The sequence below is a fragment of the Pezoporus occidentalis genome, unplaced genomic scaffold, assembly GCF_034315485.1.
Source record: "Pezoporus occidentalis ecotype Australia unplaced genomic scaffold, CSIRO_AGI_Poc_V1 ctg14, whole genome shotgun sequence".
NCBI classification, from domain to species: Eukaryota; Metazoa; Chordata; class Aves; order Psittaciformes; family Psittacidae; genus Pezoporus; species Pezoporus occidentalis.
The window spans coordinates 3,500,137-3,517,275 of record NW_026913209.1 but is presented as its reverse complement, the minus strand read 5'-3'; positions in this window follow the sequence as shown (position 1 = coordinate 3,517,275).

The following is a 17,139-nucleotide window of genomic DNA, read 5'->3' as shown; positions in this document are numbered from 1 at the left end:
TGTTTAAGTTTTAACCCATTACCCCTTGTCCTATCACTACAGTCCCTAATGAAGAGTCCCTCCCCAGCATCCTTATAGCCCCCGCTTCAGGCTGCTATGAGGTGTCCATGCAGCCTTAAATTAAAAATGTAGCCATGCACCCACCTTCTATCCATGTTTTTACTCATCCTAGTTTCTTATGATTAAGCTTTCTGTGTCTTCCTTCCAGTACCAAGTGTACTTCCAGATAAAAGACATTAGATAGCATCACTTTTTTTAGGATTTTTGTTAGCATTCAGAGGATCTCAGGACCACACAAGGAGGTCTTTGGCAAACATCAAATACAGAGTTCCACAATGCTGTGTGCCTGCCTTTTTGAGAATCTCTAGCTTCAGTTATGATCAACTGGTTGCAAAAATACTTTAATATGTAAAAACTAAAGTGCTGTGCTGTCTCGACAAGTTATTAATTAATTTTTTGGTGGGACTCCATGTCTAGACAAGAGCTCCACTCATAATATGAAGCTACCTCTCCCTTCCTGAATCCTTTCCGTCAGAGAACTGGGTATAAATTTACCTTCTTTTTTAATACTGTGGGTGTGACAGCAAGCTGCAGATTCAGTAATAGGTAGCAAGAAAAGAAATTACAATGACAATTTGGTGGCAAAGTGATTTCACCCCTTCTGCAGTATTTAATAAGAGTTTAAGAGGCTGAAAGCATTTGTTTTCTCTTTCTGTGCATATATGACAGCAGAGAGATTCAGGTCTAGCTTTGCATTGAAATTATATAAACATTTTGAGGTGATGAGGTTTAATGTTTTAAATATGATCTGCAAAACTCATAAATTAAATGTGAAATCAGTACAAATTCTCCAGAAATTAATAGACAATGAATAGATAATTAAACTGAATTTGATTCTCTGGAAGCCAGTTGTTTAGTCTAAGCTAAAGAGAGAGAAAGAAGGAGAGGAACTGAGTCCATTCAGAAATAAATGTCTAAATCAAAATCACCCTCTGGAGATACTTACCCCTCATTAGTAACAGGCTGAGCTTTGATGATTAGCTTCAGTTTGACAACTTACTTTAAAATGGCTAAAATTAGGTGACTTGAACCTTATCTTGACATTATCTATTTCCACCCAATACAGCAAAGCATTTAATAGGAAGCTTATACTTAAATGTAAGACAAGTGCCATAAATATTTCTAAGGGTTTTGCTGGAGCACATCCAGGGTGCTCATCAGTTTGCAGGATCAAACATTGTATCTTTAATTGTGTTTAGCACTTGAATTTCCTACCAGTATCATTGCTCTAATGTGTAGTTGCAGCTTCAAAATGTGAAGGCCAGACTTGAAAGGAGTTTTTTACCATTCATCTGTGCTTCTGTCTTTACCAAAAGGAAGTGAAGGTGTAGAAAAAGAGCTTTCACATCTCACGAATTGCTGCATACTGAGCATCTGAAAGTAATTTTCATTGAGGATTTTCTTAAAAAGGCAGGAATGTTCACAACACGAACACTGAAGTGAGAATAGATTTTACATATACTTATTAAATTTACTTAGTCTGCTACTAAGCTACTACCACAAGTTCAGGTCAGGACATGCATGTTTAGGGAGCCAGATTTCCTGTACAGTCCATAGGAAAAAAGGGGCCAGTGGGAACACCAGAGTAGGCTGCCCCTAATCTCCAGTGTTACTTGTTTTGCTATTTAATTGCAATGTTAATGTCTGGTTGTTTCCTGGCAAGGTATAAACTACACATGGAAAAATATGATACTGCAAGAACAGAGACCACCTTTTTGAGCCCATTTAACTCCTCTGTAAATTGGCAAGCAGACCCTGCTTTCACTGAAGCTTTGTGTCTAAGCAGCACAAAAGTGTTTTTTTTTCACACAATGTTTACCGTATTTTACAGTGCTATTTTACAGCAGTCTAGACAAGTGGCCTGCATAAACCGTGCTGCAGTTTGAGTATAGAGAAGCTCAACTCTCTTTGTGTACATACCACAAGGATAAACCAGAAGCAAGTTAGCAATGCTGTGCCTTGACTTTGGGTCAATTGCTGAGGTGAGTAGCTCGAGAGAGGACGCCTTCAACACCGGAGCGGGGGGGAGATCAGCGTCCAGGAGCCTCAACTCAGAGCTTCGAGAGCCACCGAGGGAGCCTCGAGTCCTCGACAGGACCTGCCCAGGAGCCGGCAGCTCAGCTGACGCCAGCAGCTGACTCACACGGGGCGGAGCCAGGAGCAGCGGCACCAGCCCCGAGTGGGTAAAAACCTGCCCCAGGGAGCGCGGCGAGGCAGTTTGTGCGGGCAGGCGAGCGGGACGGTGAGCACTCGTCCTGTGAGCAGGGCCCGGTCCGGGAGCTCTGCTCTGGCTGCCCCGGCGGTGGCAGCGTAGGCACCCAGACAGAGCCGATGAGAGGGGAGGCTGCGGTGCAGAGCTCGGGGTGCAGAGAGTGCCTGCACTGGTCTGGTGAGGGGAGGGTGCACAATGGGCAGGGCTGCACTCGGTGCTCCCTGGTGCAGGTCCTCCTGCAGCAGGGGCTGAGCTGCGGGATGCTGTCAATAGACTGCGAGATGTCAGGGAAGCTGAGGGGAAGCAGGAATGCTTGCTCCCGCCCCAAACTGTGCAGGGGCCTCGAGCTTCACCTCTACCTCATGAAGGAAAGAAGGAGGCCGTTAACCCGGGAAGTTGGGAATTAGTGACAAAAAAAAAAAAACAACCAAAAAAAAAAAGGAAAAGGACATCCAAAAGCAAGGGGCTTCCCCCTAAATCCCCTGTCCACACGCAGAACCTCTTTGCTCTCCTGTAGGGGGCTAATGAGGAAACACATTTGCACCAGAAACAGCCAGCCGATGCACTGGTAAAGAAGATCTCTACTGGTGCTGCCAGGGAAAACGGCGGGTTGTAGTAGTAGGGGACTCCACGCTGGAAGGGACAGGAGCGCTCATCTGCCGGGCAGACCCCGTCTCAAGGGAGGTGTGTTGCCTACCAGGGGCACCGATCAGGGATGTGGCAGAGAGGCTGCCTGCTCTAGTAAGTCCCACGGACTATTACTCACTCCTGGTGATACATGTGGGTGCTAGGGATATAGATAGTAGTAGCCTGGGGAACATAAAGAAGGACTACAGAGCCCTGGGAGAGGTGGTTAGGGGCTCTGGAGCTCAGGTGGTCTTTTCATCAATTCTCCAGGGTACAGGGGAGGACCTAAAAAAAGCTAGGAGGATTAGCCAGGTTAATAAATGGTTAAAAGGGTGGTGCCATAGTCAGGGGTTTGGGTGCCTTGAACACGGGACCCAAGTTTGTAGAGGTCTGGTGGGGGCTGGTGGAGCTGGTCTGATGATAAAGAAGGGAAAGAGCAGTTTTGGTAGGAGGCTTGCCAGACTGGTCAAGGAGGCTTTAAACTAGATGTGTTGGGGGAGGGGGCCATCATTCCATCCCAACACACCCAGTCAGTTGCCAGAACCTATAATAAATGCTCGGAGCAATGTAGAGATATCCCAGCCGCTCCAGCCAATGAGCTGGCTTCATTTGGAGCTCTATACAAATGTCCGTACCATGGGGAACAATGTGGGCACGTCTATGGGGGTATGATATAACAGGCATCGCAGAAACATGGTGGGATGGCTCCTATGACTGGAGTGTTGGAATGGAAGGTTACAGGCTTTTTAGAAAAGACAGGCCCGGCAGGCAGGGAGGGAGGGTTGCCCTTTATGTTAGGGATAGGCTGGAGAGTATGGAACTCTGTCTGGGGACAGGAGAGCAGTCCACAGAGAGTTTGTGGGTCAGGGTTAAAGGGAGGACAGCTATGGCAGACATTACTGTGGGGATCTGTTACAGACCGCCTGATCAAGAGGACTCTGTGGATGAAGCACTTTATAGACAGATAGGAAAAGCCTCACACTCACAGGCATTGTTCCCATGAGGGACTTCAACCACCCTGACATCTGTTGGAAGGACGGTACGGCCCGGCATAAGCAATCCAGGAGGTTCCTCCATTGTGTGGAAGACAACTTCCTTCTGCAAGTAATAGAGGAGCCAGCAAGGAGAGGTGCCATGCTTGACCTCGTGCTCACCAACAGGGAAGGGCTTGTTGGAAATGTGATGCTCCAGGGCAGCCTTGGATGCAGTGATCATGAGATGCTAGAATTTGAGATCTTCAGGACAGTGAGAAGAGCGTGCAGCAAGCTCACTGCCCTGGACTTCAAAAGAGCAGAATTTGGCCTCTTCAGGAACCTGCTTAGTAAGGTTCCATGGGATATAACCGTAGAGGGCAGGGGAGCCCAAGGCTCTTGGTTGATATTCAAGGATCACCTGCTGCAAGCTCAGGCGTGTTGCATCCCAACCAGAAGGAAGTGCAGCAGGAGGGCCAGGAGACCTCCTTGGATGGATAAGGAGCTCCTGAGAAAAACTCAAATGAAAAAAGAGTGGAAAACTCAAATGAAAAAATAAGTGGAAGCAAGGACAGGTGGCCTGGGAAGAGTACAGGGATGTTGTCCGGGAAGCTAGGGACGAGGTTAGGAAAACTAAGGCCCAGTTAGAATTAAACTTGGCTAGGGGTATTAAGGATAACAGGAAGGGATTCTACAAGTACATAGCAAATAAAAACAGACTAGGGAGAATGTAGGCCCCCTCAGGAAGCTGTCAGGAGAACTGGCTACACAGGATTTGGAGAAGGCTGAGGTTCTGAATGACTTCTTTGCCTCAGTCTTCACTGGCAAAGGCTCTGACCACACCACCCAAATCTTGGAAGGCAGATGCAGGGACTGTGAGAATGAAGACCTTGTGCCCACTGTAGGGGAGGATCTGGTTCGAGACCATGTAAAAATCTGAACCTGCACAAGTCTATGGGACCTGATGAAATCCATCTGCGGGTCCTGAAGGAGCTGGCAAATGAAGTTGTGAAGCCGCTGGCCATCACATTTGAGAGATCATGGCAGTCAGGTGAAGTTCCCGATGACTGGAAAAAGGGAAATATAACCCCCATTTTCAAGAAGGGGAAAATGGATCACCCAGGGAATTACAGAGCAGTCAGTCTCACCTCTGTGCCTGGCAGAATCTTGGAGCAGATTCTCCTGGATGGCATGCTAAGGCACATGAAAATCAACAAGGTGCTTGGTGACAGCCAGCATGGCTTCACTAAGGGGAAATCCTGCCTGACCAATTTGGTGGCCTTCTATGATGGGGCTACAGAACTGATGGACAGGGGTAGAGCAGTTGATGTCATCTACCTGGACTTATGTAAAGCGTTCAACACTGTCCTGCATGGACATCCTTGTCTCTAAATTGGAGAGACATCAATTTGATGGATGGACCACTTGATGGATAAAGAACGGGCTGGATGGCCGCACACAAAGAGTTGTGGTCAATGGCTCAATGTCCAGCTGCAGACCAGTAACAAGTGGTGTCCCTCAGGGATCAGTGTTGGGACCGGTCTCGTTCAACATCTTTGTCAGTGACATGGACAGTGGGATTGAGTGCACCCTCAGCAAGTTTGCCAATGACACCAAGCTGTGTGGTTCAATTGGTACACTGGAGGGAAGGAATGCCATCCAGAGGGACCTTGACACGCTTGTGAGGTGGGCTGATGCCAACCTGATGAAGTTTAACCATGACAAGTGCAAGGTCCTACACCTGGATCAGGGCAATCCCAGGCACAGCTACAGGTTGGGCAGAGAAGAGATTCAGAGCAGCCCTGAAGAGAAGGACTTGGGGGTGCTGGTCAATGAGAAAATGAACATGGGCCGGCAGTGTGCGCTTCCAGCCCAGAAAGCCAACCATATCCTGGGCTGCATCTAAAGGAGAGTGACCAGCAGGTCGAAGGAGGTGACCATGCCCCTCTACTCTGCTCTTGTGAGACCTCACCTGGAGTATTGTGTGCAGTTCTGATGTCTTCAACATAAGAAGGACATGGAACTGTTGGAACAAGTCCAGAGGAGGGCCACGAGGATGATCAGGGGACTGGAGCACCTCCCGTATGAAGGCAGACTGAGAAAGTTGGGGCTGTTCAGCCTGGAGAAGAGAAGGCCGTGTGGAGACCTCAGAGCAGCCTTCCAGTATCTGAAGGGGACCTATAGGGATGCTGGGGAGGGACTCTTCATTAGGGACTGTAGTGATAGGACAAGGGGTAACTGGTTAAAACTTAAACAGGGGAAGTTTAGCTTGGATATAAGGAGGAAATTCTTTCCTGTTAGGGTGGTGAGGCACTGGAATAGGTTGCCCAGGGAGGTTGTGAATGCTCCATCCCTGGGGGTGTTCAAGACCAGGTTGGACGAGGCCTTGGATGATATGGTTTAGTGTGAGGTGTCCCTGCCCATGGCAGGGGGATTGGAACTAGATGATCTTAAGGTCCTTTCCAACCCTAACTATTCTATGATTCTATGAGTCTATGACTTTGAATATGGGGATTATAGCACAGTATCATCCTGCCAAAAGAAACTTTTTGGGTTTGTCACAGATTTCCAGAAAAATAGATTCTGACACACTTAGCCACCCAGTTTAGTTTCCAGAATGACCAGAAAGAGTAAAAAAACCTCTCACCTACATTGCTGTTGTTTTAGGCCAAGGAGAGGATTGGCTTAAGCAGCTCTGTTCTGACTTTCATTATACTATTTAATTTATTACAAATCTAGTCAAAACAAAGGAAAGAAAACATTTCAAATTTTGAAGACTATTACACACTGACTTATTTACATTTTACATAAACCAGGGCTTTGCATATGCTTCTCCAACTCCAGTTGTTGCAATAGGTGTTTGACAGTACCGGTCATCCAAGATGACTCATACTTTTTGTGAGGCTCCACTGCAAATAGCTTCATTCTGACAAAAGTCTTGTCTAAGTTAGTGGCCTAAATCTTCATTTTACCACCCATGGCAGGAAGTGAAATATCTGCTTAAGATGGCAAATAATTTCATGTGGGATGGACCAGTTTCTACAGTCACATCACTTCCTTACACACAGGGGAAGGAAATTACCTCCTTGATCTATTTGTTGATGTGAAGCATTGTTTATTAGTTTAAAGAAGAGACCTTATCCTGACAGCCTTATTAAGGTAAAATATGAATGTCAGTACTTCTGATAACTCTCAGACTTGCCAGTTTCACACACCACTCTGGTATTGAGTGCTGAGCAATGAAAGCAAGCAGGTGTCTAACAGAAAGCCACCTCCACCGTTCTGAATGAAAAAGTAGTAATAAAGGAGACTTGTTGCAGTTACCTGCAGGACCCCTTCACTGTCTCTAGTATGGCATTAGTAGCAAAAATGTAACGAAGGACAAGTCAAAGAGGACCTCTTTGTAATATACTGTTCTTAACAAGCCCTGCATACAGTTCTGGCCTTGCAGAGCTGCACAAGATGGTGCACAGGAGAGAAAGATGTTCCTTCTGTGGTAGGAGGTCTGCGGGCCAGTGTCATAACTGCGATTCCATGGTTTGTATTTTCACACCCCTTCTGATGCCTGAGCCACCAGGCTCCAGCATCCCATAAATCTGAGCCTTTTAATCCGAGTGAAACACAGATCTTTACATGTTTGCTTCCATGCCTACGTATTGGAACAGACGAGGTAAAGTATGACCTCAGACACTTGCAGAAAAGTTCAGAGGTATCTTCACTAGCTCATCATCTGTATTTGTTTATGCTGACATTGCTGAAGTTTTATAAAGTCAATTTAATGTCAGGCCATGTCTAGGCTGCTAAGTAAAAAAGACCAGAGGCAGAACTAAAGCATGTGTCTCATCATCATCCACACTGTTCAACAGTTTTTATCGTGCTTGGTTTTGGCCATCATCTAATCTCCTTCTAAATCAACACCTAGTGCAGTCTGATGGATTAAGAGACTGTTCATTTGGGAGACCCAAAAGCAACATTTTCCAAAGGAGAACACTTTTGTCTTCTTCTCAACACAGTTTTCTACTATTATTCACCAGAATTTGCATCATCACTTATCTTCAAATGGTCTCATGCTACTTTTCCACACATACAGTCTCAGTGTCATGCTCTAAGTAAGGTGCTGCACAGTCCTGACAGAGTATCTAGTAAGCTTTATTTTAATAGAAGACAAACTGCCAGATGCATGCAGGCATTCTGGATGATTGTCTTTTGGCCTCAGTAAAGCAAATTCTTCCTCCACAACAGCCCAAAAAAAAGAATTCCCTCCTAAACCTGGGAATTGTCAGGCAGTAAAATTGGCTGCAGACTGGTACATGTGTGCAACTGGCGAGGTCTCATTTCTGTGTCTCCCCTTCTGACAGTTGTTTTTGTAGGGATCAGCATTAGGAGCAGAATCATAGAATAGTCAGGGTTGGAAAGGACCTTAAGATCATCAAGTTCCAACCCCCCTACTATGGGCAGGGACACCTCACACTAAACCATATCACCCAAGGCCTCGTCCAACCTGGTCTTGAGCACTGCCAGGGACGGAGCATTCACAACCTCCCTGGGCAACCCATTCCAGTGCCTCACCACCCTAACAGGAAAGAATTTCCTCCTTATATCCAATCTAAACTTCCCCTGTTTAAGTTTTAACCCGTTACCCCTTGTCCTATCACTACAGTCCCTAATGAAGAGTCCCTCCCCAGAATCCCTATAGGTCCCCTTCAGATACTTGAAGGCTGCTCTGAGGTCTCCACGCAGCCTTCTCTTCTCCAGGTTGAACAGCTCCCACTTTCTCAGCCTATCTTCATACGGGAGGTGCTCCAGTCCCCTGATCATCCTCGTGGCCCTTCTCTGGAATAGCAGAAGTGATGGCATTGGCTTGATGTGAAAGAGTTGTATTCAAGCAAAAATTATACCTTCATATTTCTTTTCCACTTCATGTGAAGTGGAGAACCTTGTGAAAATAATCTGCTAGATTACTCAGATATACGATTGCTCCATATATAGATGACAGCCCTATTCCTAAGAATGTAAAGTGAAGGACATGGAGTAGCTCATGGGGTGGAGCTTTGACGTTCCTCAGAGACAGAATTCTAATTCCCAGCCTGTTACAAGAGTCTCTAGGGGACCCTTTCTACACAGCTCCATCTTCCTATTACTTCTGCTAATGGGACTGAGACCTGTGTGCCACCACATATGATGAATACTGGCAGGCTCAATCTAGACGGGAGTCTTAAATTCCACACGCTATTCCATTCCCACATACTTCTGTCAGTGGGAACCTGTTCTTATCAGTTTGAAAGATGAAGAACTTGCAGATACAATGTTTTCCTGCACTAATGAGATCTCCCACCCGTTAGATATTCTCTGAATGACTGGCAGTAATAGTGCTGCCATAGCAAACAATACTTAGAATCAGGCCATCTTGATTAGATCATTTTGGATTATTTTAGATTAAATTATGGTGTGTTCTATTATTAATTTAATTTATTTTCATTTCTTTATTTAAAATGTTGTTTTATGGTAAGTAAATAGACAGCTGGAGCTAATCCAAGTACAAGTGTACAAGTTCAATAGGTTGAACTAACCTACCTGCAGTAACAGCATTAGGGTATTTCTGAAATACAAGAAACTGCACCGTGAACTGAAATTCAGAGCATGGGAGCTGAGAGCCTCAAGACCCACATGCAGTGCTGGCCAAGAAAACCTGCATAGTGAGTTTGGTGAAACCAGAATGTTTAGAAAGCAGGCAATGATCTGGAGTAGAATATTTATCACCTCCCATCTTCAGGTTATTCTAAATTATAAATTCACTCCAGAAAATTCCAGAAATTTTAGTGCTGTCCTCAATTAAAAAATGAGACCACAGAATTAGAAAAGATAATGGTTTTCTATGAGTGCTTAGCAGTGAAAGAAAGAAAAGCCAGCACCAAAATGATACCTCAGGAGTTCTGGTCCTTCATGAGCACCCTTAATTTTGTAACTATCACTACAAGTGTGGTATTATTATCTTTCCCCAGGAATGCACTACTGTAATTTTAATGAAATGGATGAACTAGTTAACTAACATGAGCATGCTTGAAATTCAAAATTTTCTATCCTATGTGGACTTCATGCTTACCCTGCAAAGTTGCTTTTCTGACATAATCAAAGCTGTCAAAACTGTTACTGAATTTGATCCTAAAATTTTGGTTTTCCCTCTACATCTTCTACCATAAGTAGTTTCCTGTAAAACAATAGTATTTCCTCCAAACCACTCACAATGCAGCCAGTACTGCACCTTTTCTGCTAAGTAGAAACAAATCCTCAGTTTAAGGTATCAAATTTGGGTCAAGTTTGGATGCAGTACAGCCCCATCCTGCTCTGGAACAGCATGTGCCTTCCAAGTCTGGCCAAACATACGTTCTACAACTGTGCCTGAAGGCCAGCGGCAGCAGTTTACATTAAGAGCAGAACTAGGCTTGGGACAGTGAGTTCAACAAGCATGAAAATAATGCTCCTTTCTTTAGCCTTGTCCAGGCTCCACCCCATTTCTCAAAATTGCTGAACTATTTACAAATGTTCAAGAGAACCTCTGTGTTGCTAGAAGAAAGTTTATACTGCCATGTGTTTCAGATGCAGGCAGAGCAATACAATCAAGGCCCACCCAAAAGACAAGAGCTGTGCTGTACCATCAAAATATGTACTGGTTCTACTCTCCACTACCATACAAGGCAGCTCTGCATTCCTGCTGGTAACCTTTTATTACCTCCTAAGATTTCCAGATCACTGCCAGATTTCTTGAACTTCATGGAATGCTTACAGGCTTCATAAATATAAACCTCAGATGCTGTTAGGCAGTTTTGTATGGGAATGCCACAATGAAGAAAATAAAAAGTATTGTGAAGAAGACTGTTAAGGCCATTTGTGCATTGTAACGGATGCAGTTACACAGTTTACAGTTTCAATAAACTTCACAACTTAGTGTGAATCAAGCCTTGAAATATCACTGTGGTGTTGCTCTTACCCCCTTCACACATAGGATGTTAGCTGAGGAACAGAATGGCCAAGGAATTTAGAAAATGTCCCCCTGCACTCAGCAGAAGACTGGAATTAGATTTCAGATGTTTCTGCTTTGCAGTCATATTCTGCAGTCTACTAAACTATGCTGACTCTTTATGCCTTTAGACAGGAAGAAAGTATTACTAAAAGGGATTCCAAACAGCTTATATTGCTTTTTAATGCATTATGATTAAATTAGAAGAGGCCAAAGAGTCCCTTTTTTTTGCTGTAAATAAGAAATTTGTAGAGGAATAGTCTGTTTTAGAGATAATTCCCAGAAAATATAAAAAATAATAAACATGAAGGAAAATATGCAAACAGAAAGAAGCAATGGAATAGATGCAAGTCCATAAAGGCAGCCTTGAAAAGCTTCTGAATGCATATAACAGAGAGGTTTTGATCTGAAAAATGTGCATTGAATTTCTGGAATGAGAAAGATGCTGTTTGCATTCTGCCCACAATGTTCTGGCTTCTTATTCTGGAAGGTCATTAAAATGTTTTCTAAGAACTGATGAACTGTTTACTGATTTTATTCTTACTGATTATTTCTGATTTCTGTCCTGAATACACTTTCAAAGTTATTCATTCAAAATGCCTCCCAGCTTGTTTCAGCTGGAACTTTAAGCTATGTTGTTGTTTATTTTCCACATTTTCTTTGATGAAATCTGTCCAAATGAGGCAAATTAAGCCCCAATAGCTTCCATTAAGTCAGGTTCCTACACAATCTTTTCTTTGCACCTGGAGACCACGTAAGTGTGTCAGTACCTTAAACCTAGCTGACAGCAAATGTCATTTTTAGGTCCAGAGCCTGAAACGCGTAAAAGGTTCAGCATGCTGAGCAGTCACCCCACTAAAACGCACTGGCTGGAAATGCTGAACATGGGGTTTTCAGCCTGTTCTGTGTCAGGTAGAAATGGGTGCAGACTACACTAAAGAATTTTTGGAAGGACTCTTCAGACTGAGTCATGTGTGGATGCATTTTCCATGTAGGAGGTGTGTGTGAGAGAGAGAGAGACAGACAGAGTCTCTTGTCCTGTAACCCCAGACAAACTCGGCAGAAGGATGGAGAACTAACACATAGGAAGTTTCTACAAGTTTTTGGGAAACTTGCAAGACAAGTTTTGTCTGTTAGTGCTCAGCCTCAGCACCTAAAAGACAAATTTCACATGGGCGAATGAGATCTAACAAATTTCCTAACCATGGGAAATGCTTTAGTCAGAGTTTATATATTAAACAGCAGAAAAACCTCAGACTGGAGTTCTCACCTGTATGGAGTCTCTGCTACCCAGTAAAATGCAAATGGGGATAGAAGTCATAAATACACTTATAAGTATGGTTTCCCAATTAGGTTCTCTGAAGTCTGTAAGGGATAAACTCCTGCTGCAGCTTAGTATAATACAATTAGGTTGTCAATTAATCACAAAACCACTGGGAGCTAAGCTGCTTTGGTTCAAGTGCTCAGGAATGCTTGTTCCCAGTCCCAGGATCCAGCTGCGTGTCTTTACTGGGAGCTCTGGGTTTAATTAGGAAAGACTCAATGGAGCAATGGTCTCAGCTAGAAGGACAAAGAGCATCTGGGGGTACCTTTTGGTGATACATGATAGTGAAAAGCAGATCATGCCATGAGATATCAAAAAATAAATTGCACCAGTTGTTGGAATAAGCACATTGGTCACTATAACTTGGTGGGGCAAGGCCCTGGGTAACTTGATATAGCCATGAAGTTTGCCCTGCTTTCAGCAGAGAATTGGACTTGATGACTCAAAAGAGGTCTCCTCAGCTTAAACCTTTCTGTGATGTTAGAGCCCTCAAACCCTGAATTCACAGTTAAAATAAAAGTAATTGTTTTGCTGTTATTTTGCTTTTTAACAGTGTATGAACATTTGGCCTGGATGCCTGTAGCTTTTGGAAAATTTTAATGGGCATTAGTGTCCTGCTTGTTTGGGAACATAGGGATTCATTCTGAGTTTTCCTAATGCCTTCTCTTGCTATTCCTGTGATCCACTCCTGATCTGACTCCTCCTGCTTCCTAGGAAGTGTCATAAAGCTAAACTCAGACAGCAGATTTCAGCATAGACCATTATCACACACTCCCCCCATTTTGCTTTCAGTATTTAAATGGGGCAGTCTATTAATCAACATACAGGTGTAACTGATCAGATTTTAGATATAAGCATTCAGCATTAGGATAGATTACTAATGAAAAACCTTTCCTCACTACCCATCCTCTTGATGTCCTCCTTATCCCACAACCTTGATTACTGCAGGCTGTTCCCTAAGCTTCTGACCTATTTTCTACCCATAGTAACTAAACAGTATCATCAGCTTTCCTTGTTCAGAGCAATCATCCTTTGCCACCTTAAGTTTTCTACCTTTTCAGAGTAAGTCAAAATTACTCCAGAGTGCCTCCATCATTCAGCATCATCTCCCATGGCTTGTTTCACTTTTCCCCCTTTTTTTGACTCTACCCATATTCATCCTAAAATACTGCCCCTGTGCCTCCTCCTTCTCTCTAAATCCATGAACACACTGCTTTCCACTCTTGCACACACACCGGGGCTTACAGACCCCTCTGCAGCTTATTTCTTTCTCATAACTTTCAGAACACCTCTTTTCTATCAGATTAAACCTCCTTTTTTAATTTGTGCTGAACGCTTCCCAGGGCTTTGCCGTGCTTGTGCAGCATGTCTGTTCAGTGTAGCACAGACGGCATCTGCTGGGTAACTCAAGAACATCATGTGGCTTCTCTGACTTATTTCAATAAGCAAGCATAAGAATCAAGTCTTGATTCACACAAACAACTCATCTGGGGCAACCAATAAATACTCTTGATATTTTATTGTGATGTTACTTCTTTTTTAACAAATTAAAAGTTTACAAATAGCTGAAGCTTGACTAGTGCCTCATGAACTGGGTGCAAGTTTTCAACAATGCCAGGCTTGAAGCCAAACCTGAACAATGCTGGGCTTAATCTGTAGCAGAAACATCCTCTTATTTGGGTCATTTTTCACTTGGTTAGGGGGGAGGCAATGGGGAAACTCTGACCTGTTACATTTTGTTGTGATTGCTCATAGCAACTGTAAAACTCAGCATTGCTGTCCCGATAGTGGCACAGTGACGTAGATACTGCCCAGGTGGTCACCAGGGAGCAGGGTAAAAAATACCTGGCTCATTATTTGTGATTTATGCAGTGAACACAGCGTGGCACTCTACAATCTGAGCCTAGTTCTGCCTCACACTGTTTTGGACTTTTGTTCCCTAAAGCTATTTCATCCATCATTTTGTTAACGAAGACACTGCAATAATCAACATGTTATTTTTGGTACTTTGACCGAATGTTTTCCTCTCCACTTCTCCTGGATTGTTGATTTTCTATTTAACACCTAATTCTGGGACCTCTTTAGCAGTACATTTAATTTCATTAAGTAATATTTTTAAACTTTATACTTAAAACCTAAATTTACTTATTATTTACCATATTATAAATTGAGTAGACTTAGAAGGTGCTGGCCTAAAGACTTTTTTTAGCCTTGGCACTTTGAAGCAATAGGGTAGCAGATTCAATACATGAACAGGATAGTTAGTTACAGCCTTTGTAAATATAGACAGTCTTCAGCTTTATATCATTAGCAAGCACCTATTCTCAAGATCAAAGTCACCAAATCTAATCCTGTGTGATCCTGCTCACTGCTGGATAGGTGACACTACAGCTTGATGGTTGGGATGTTCTTCCAGAAGGTGTGAGGCAGAATTTGGAGGGGAAATGCTTGAGAACACCAAGCCCAGAGTTCACACTTCTGGAAGTAATGCTTCACTCATCCAGAGACACAACAGAAGGTGAACCTAACTTCCCTGTGTTTCACACAGAAAGCTATAATGAAAAAAACTGTTTGTGCCCAATTGAGTATGGTGTGTATGTGGGCAGCAGGCCTTACACCAGCAGCTGGGCTGGGCTCCTGTTAGTTCAGAATAAAACAGGGCACTCTACAGTCCTAACACATGAAGAGCTGTGGGGGCCTAGCAAAACATTTTCTACTGGCCCATCATGTCCTTTTCTACCACACACAAAAGCACTCAATATATATTGATGTGAATTAGACTTAATTATCTTAAAGTTCTTTTCCAACCTAGTTGATTCAATGATTCCAATATACTGATATTTGGAATGGCATACACAAGTTTTAGTATATGAAGTGGTTAAAAAAAAAATAAAACAAAACCATAAAAGCCCAAGTATGCTAAAAGCTTGTCACATGTATAAACATGTATCTCCTGAAAAGCACCAGGAGTCATGCCTGGTCAGAGTGCTACAGACCTTCTTTGCTCTTGGAGCATGACAGAGGCTGTGTTGCAATGCTTGTCCAATGGGTGTTCTGGGCACCTGAGCTCTGCAATAGGTCATACCTAGATGATCCAGCCAAGGTTATCAACAGGTTAACTGAAACAGAATTAACTAATAATCTGAACAGTATTGCACTTTCTCTGTAAATTTTGGGCACTGGGAAAATTTCAAAGTTTCAGTAGAAGTGGACAGAAACCTGGTAGTTGTAGGGGTTCTTTGAAAAAGCTGACTGCTAATTGCCACATGGAAAATAAAAATCAGATGTCTCAATTAGGCCAGTGATGAGATGGTCTCTTTGGTGCTCTCAGCTGCACCTTTAGTGCTTAAACTAAACCCCACTTTTGTTTAATCCCTATTGTTAAATTTTTCTACTGTATAACCCTACTTGTTCTTTACAACCAGTTGCTAAAAGCACAACTCTAAAAACATCAGACTGAATCATAACAACTTACATTGTCAAGTAGCCACATAAAACACAACATAGAACGCAATGCTAAGACAAACAAAAGGCTATAATCCCAAAGGAATATTTGGGATTTTCCTCCTCACACATGCTGAGAGTGACAAGGCCAATCTTGTATTCTGCTGTAAATCTTTGTCTTCATTTGTTGTTTAACTTTTGAAGAGTTAAATGTCACTGACAGTGGCATGATAACTACAGCTGGCTAAGTGCCTCTTCTTGCTGTTTCTTGTTATACTGAGTGCTTATAAGGCTTTTTACCAATAAAGCTCTACTCTTAAGCATAGAACTTCAACTTTCATACTTTAAGTTCAGATTTGATCTGCAAAGTATGTACTTTTATCACTGAAACATGCAAAAAATTTCCATCTTCTATTCTTAACTTAGTAAGATAAATAGATCTGAAGGGACCTTCATGATAAAAGAGCCAAAAAGTACAACAGTAAAAACACCCCGACACTTAACTGCCAATATTTTCATTATGGCAGTGAGAGAACAAAATCTCCTTAATGCTTGTTTTTAAACTCCAGTATGTTGACTTATCTTTTGACTAACACAAAAAGGGTTATCTTCAGGAAAAATTCTTTCCTAGCTCATTATAAGAGCTGTTTATCACTCCTAATCATTTTCTGATCTATGGTCACACAGCAGTATCTTTGCCTCAGCTACACATTACACTTGACCTTCCCATGGCATGATCCTTTCCAGTTTGCATGGACATAAATTAAGCTTTGGCTACATCACAGCAGAAACACCTAGATACATCAGGTTCCACAGAAGAGAGCCAAAAGGGATCAAGAAGGCAAGGGAAGATCCTCAAAGAGAGCTAGCTAAAAACAGCAAGACAGCATGCTTCAGAAGAGGCACAGAAAAAGGCAGTCCCAGAAGATGATGAACTGTTAAGATGTTTGGTTTGACATAAATTTCCTTAGCAAGTAAGTCTTGAAAGAATGAGTAAGTCCTGAGGTAGTGCCTGTTTATCCTTTTAAATAAAAGTTACACAATGAAGTTTAACAAACAAAACTGCACAGAACAAGATTTGAAGTCAAAAATAAGACTGCCATTGGTGCAAGCAATCACATTAAAGAGATATAGTACTGTTAAATGGGATGGCAGGGGAGTGGTAGGGAAAGCTGCACAATCGATTTTCACAGAGTTCTTTATAAAGATCATCTGCATCTTTTAGAATAGATGTTAGTGAGTGGGTGAGGACAGATACACTCAAGACAAGTAAAACCCAAACACTCACTATTAAGCCATCCTTAGAGATAATCATTAAATAAGACCCTACACCAACCCTCAAACGTCATTCTCACAGCATGTCCTGCTGTAGATTAAGGAGCACTTCAACAGAAACAAACAGAAATACCTTCTCTTACTGAGGCATCCTGGTTTTCCTTGGTTTAATACTGCAGCTCTGGAAAGAATACCACCTCATTGGTAT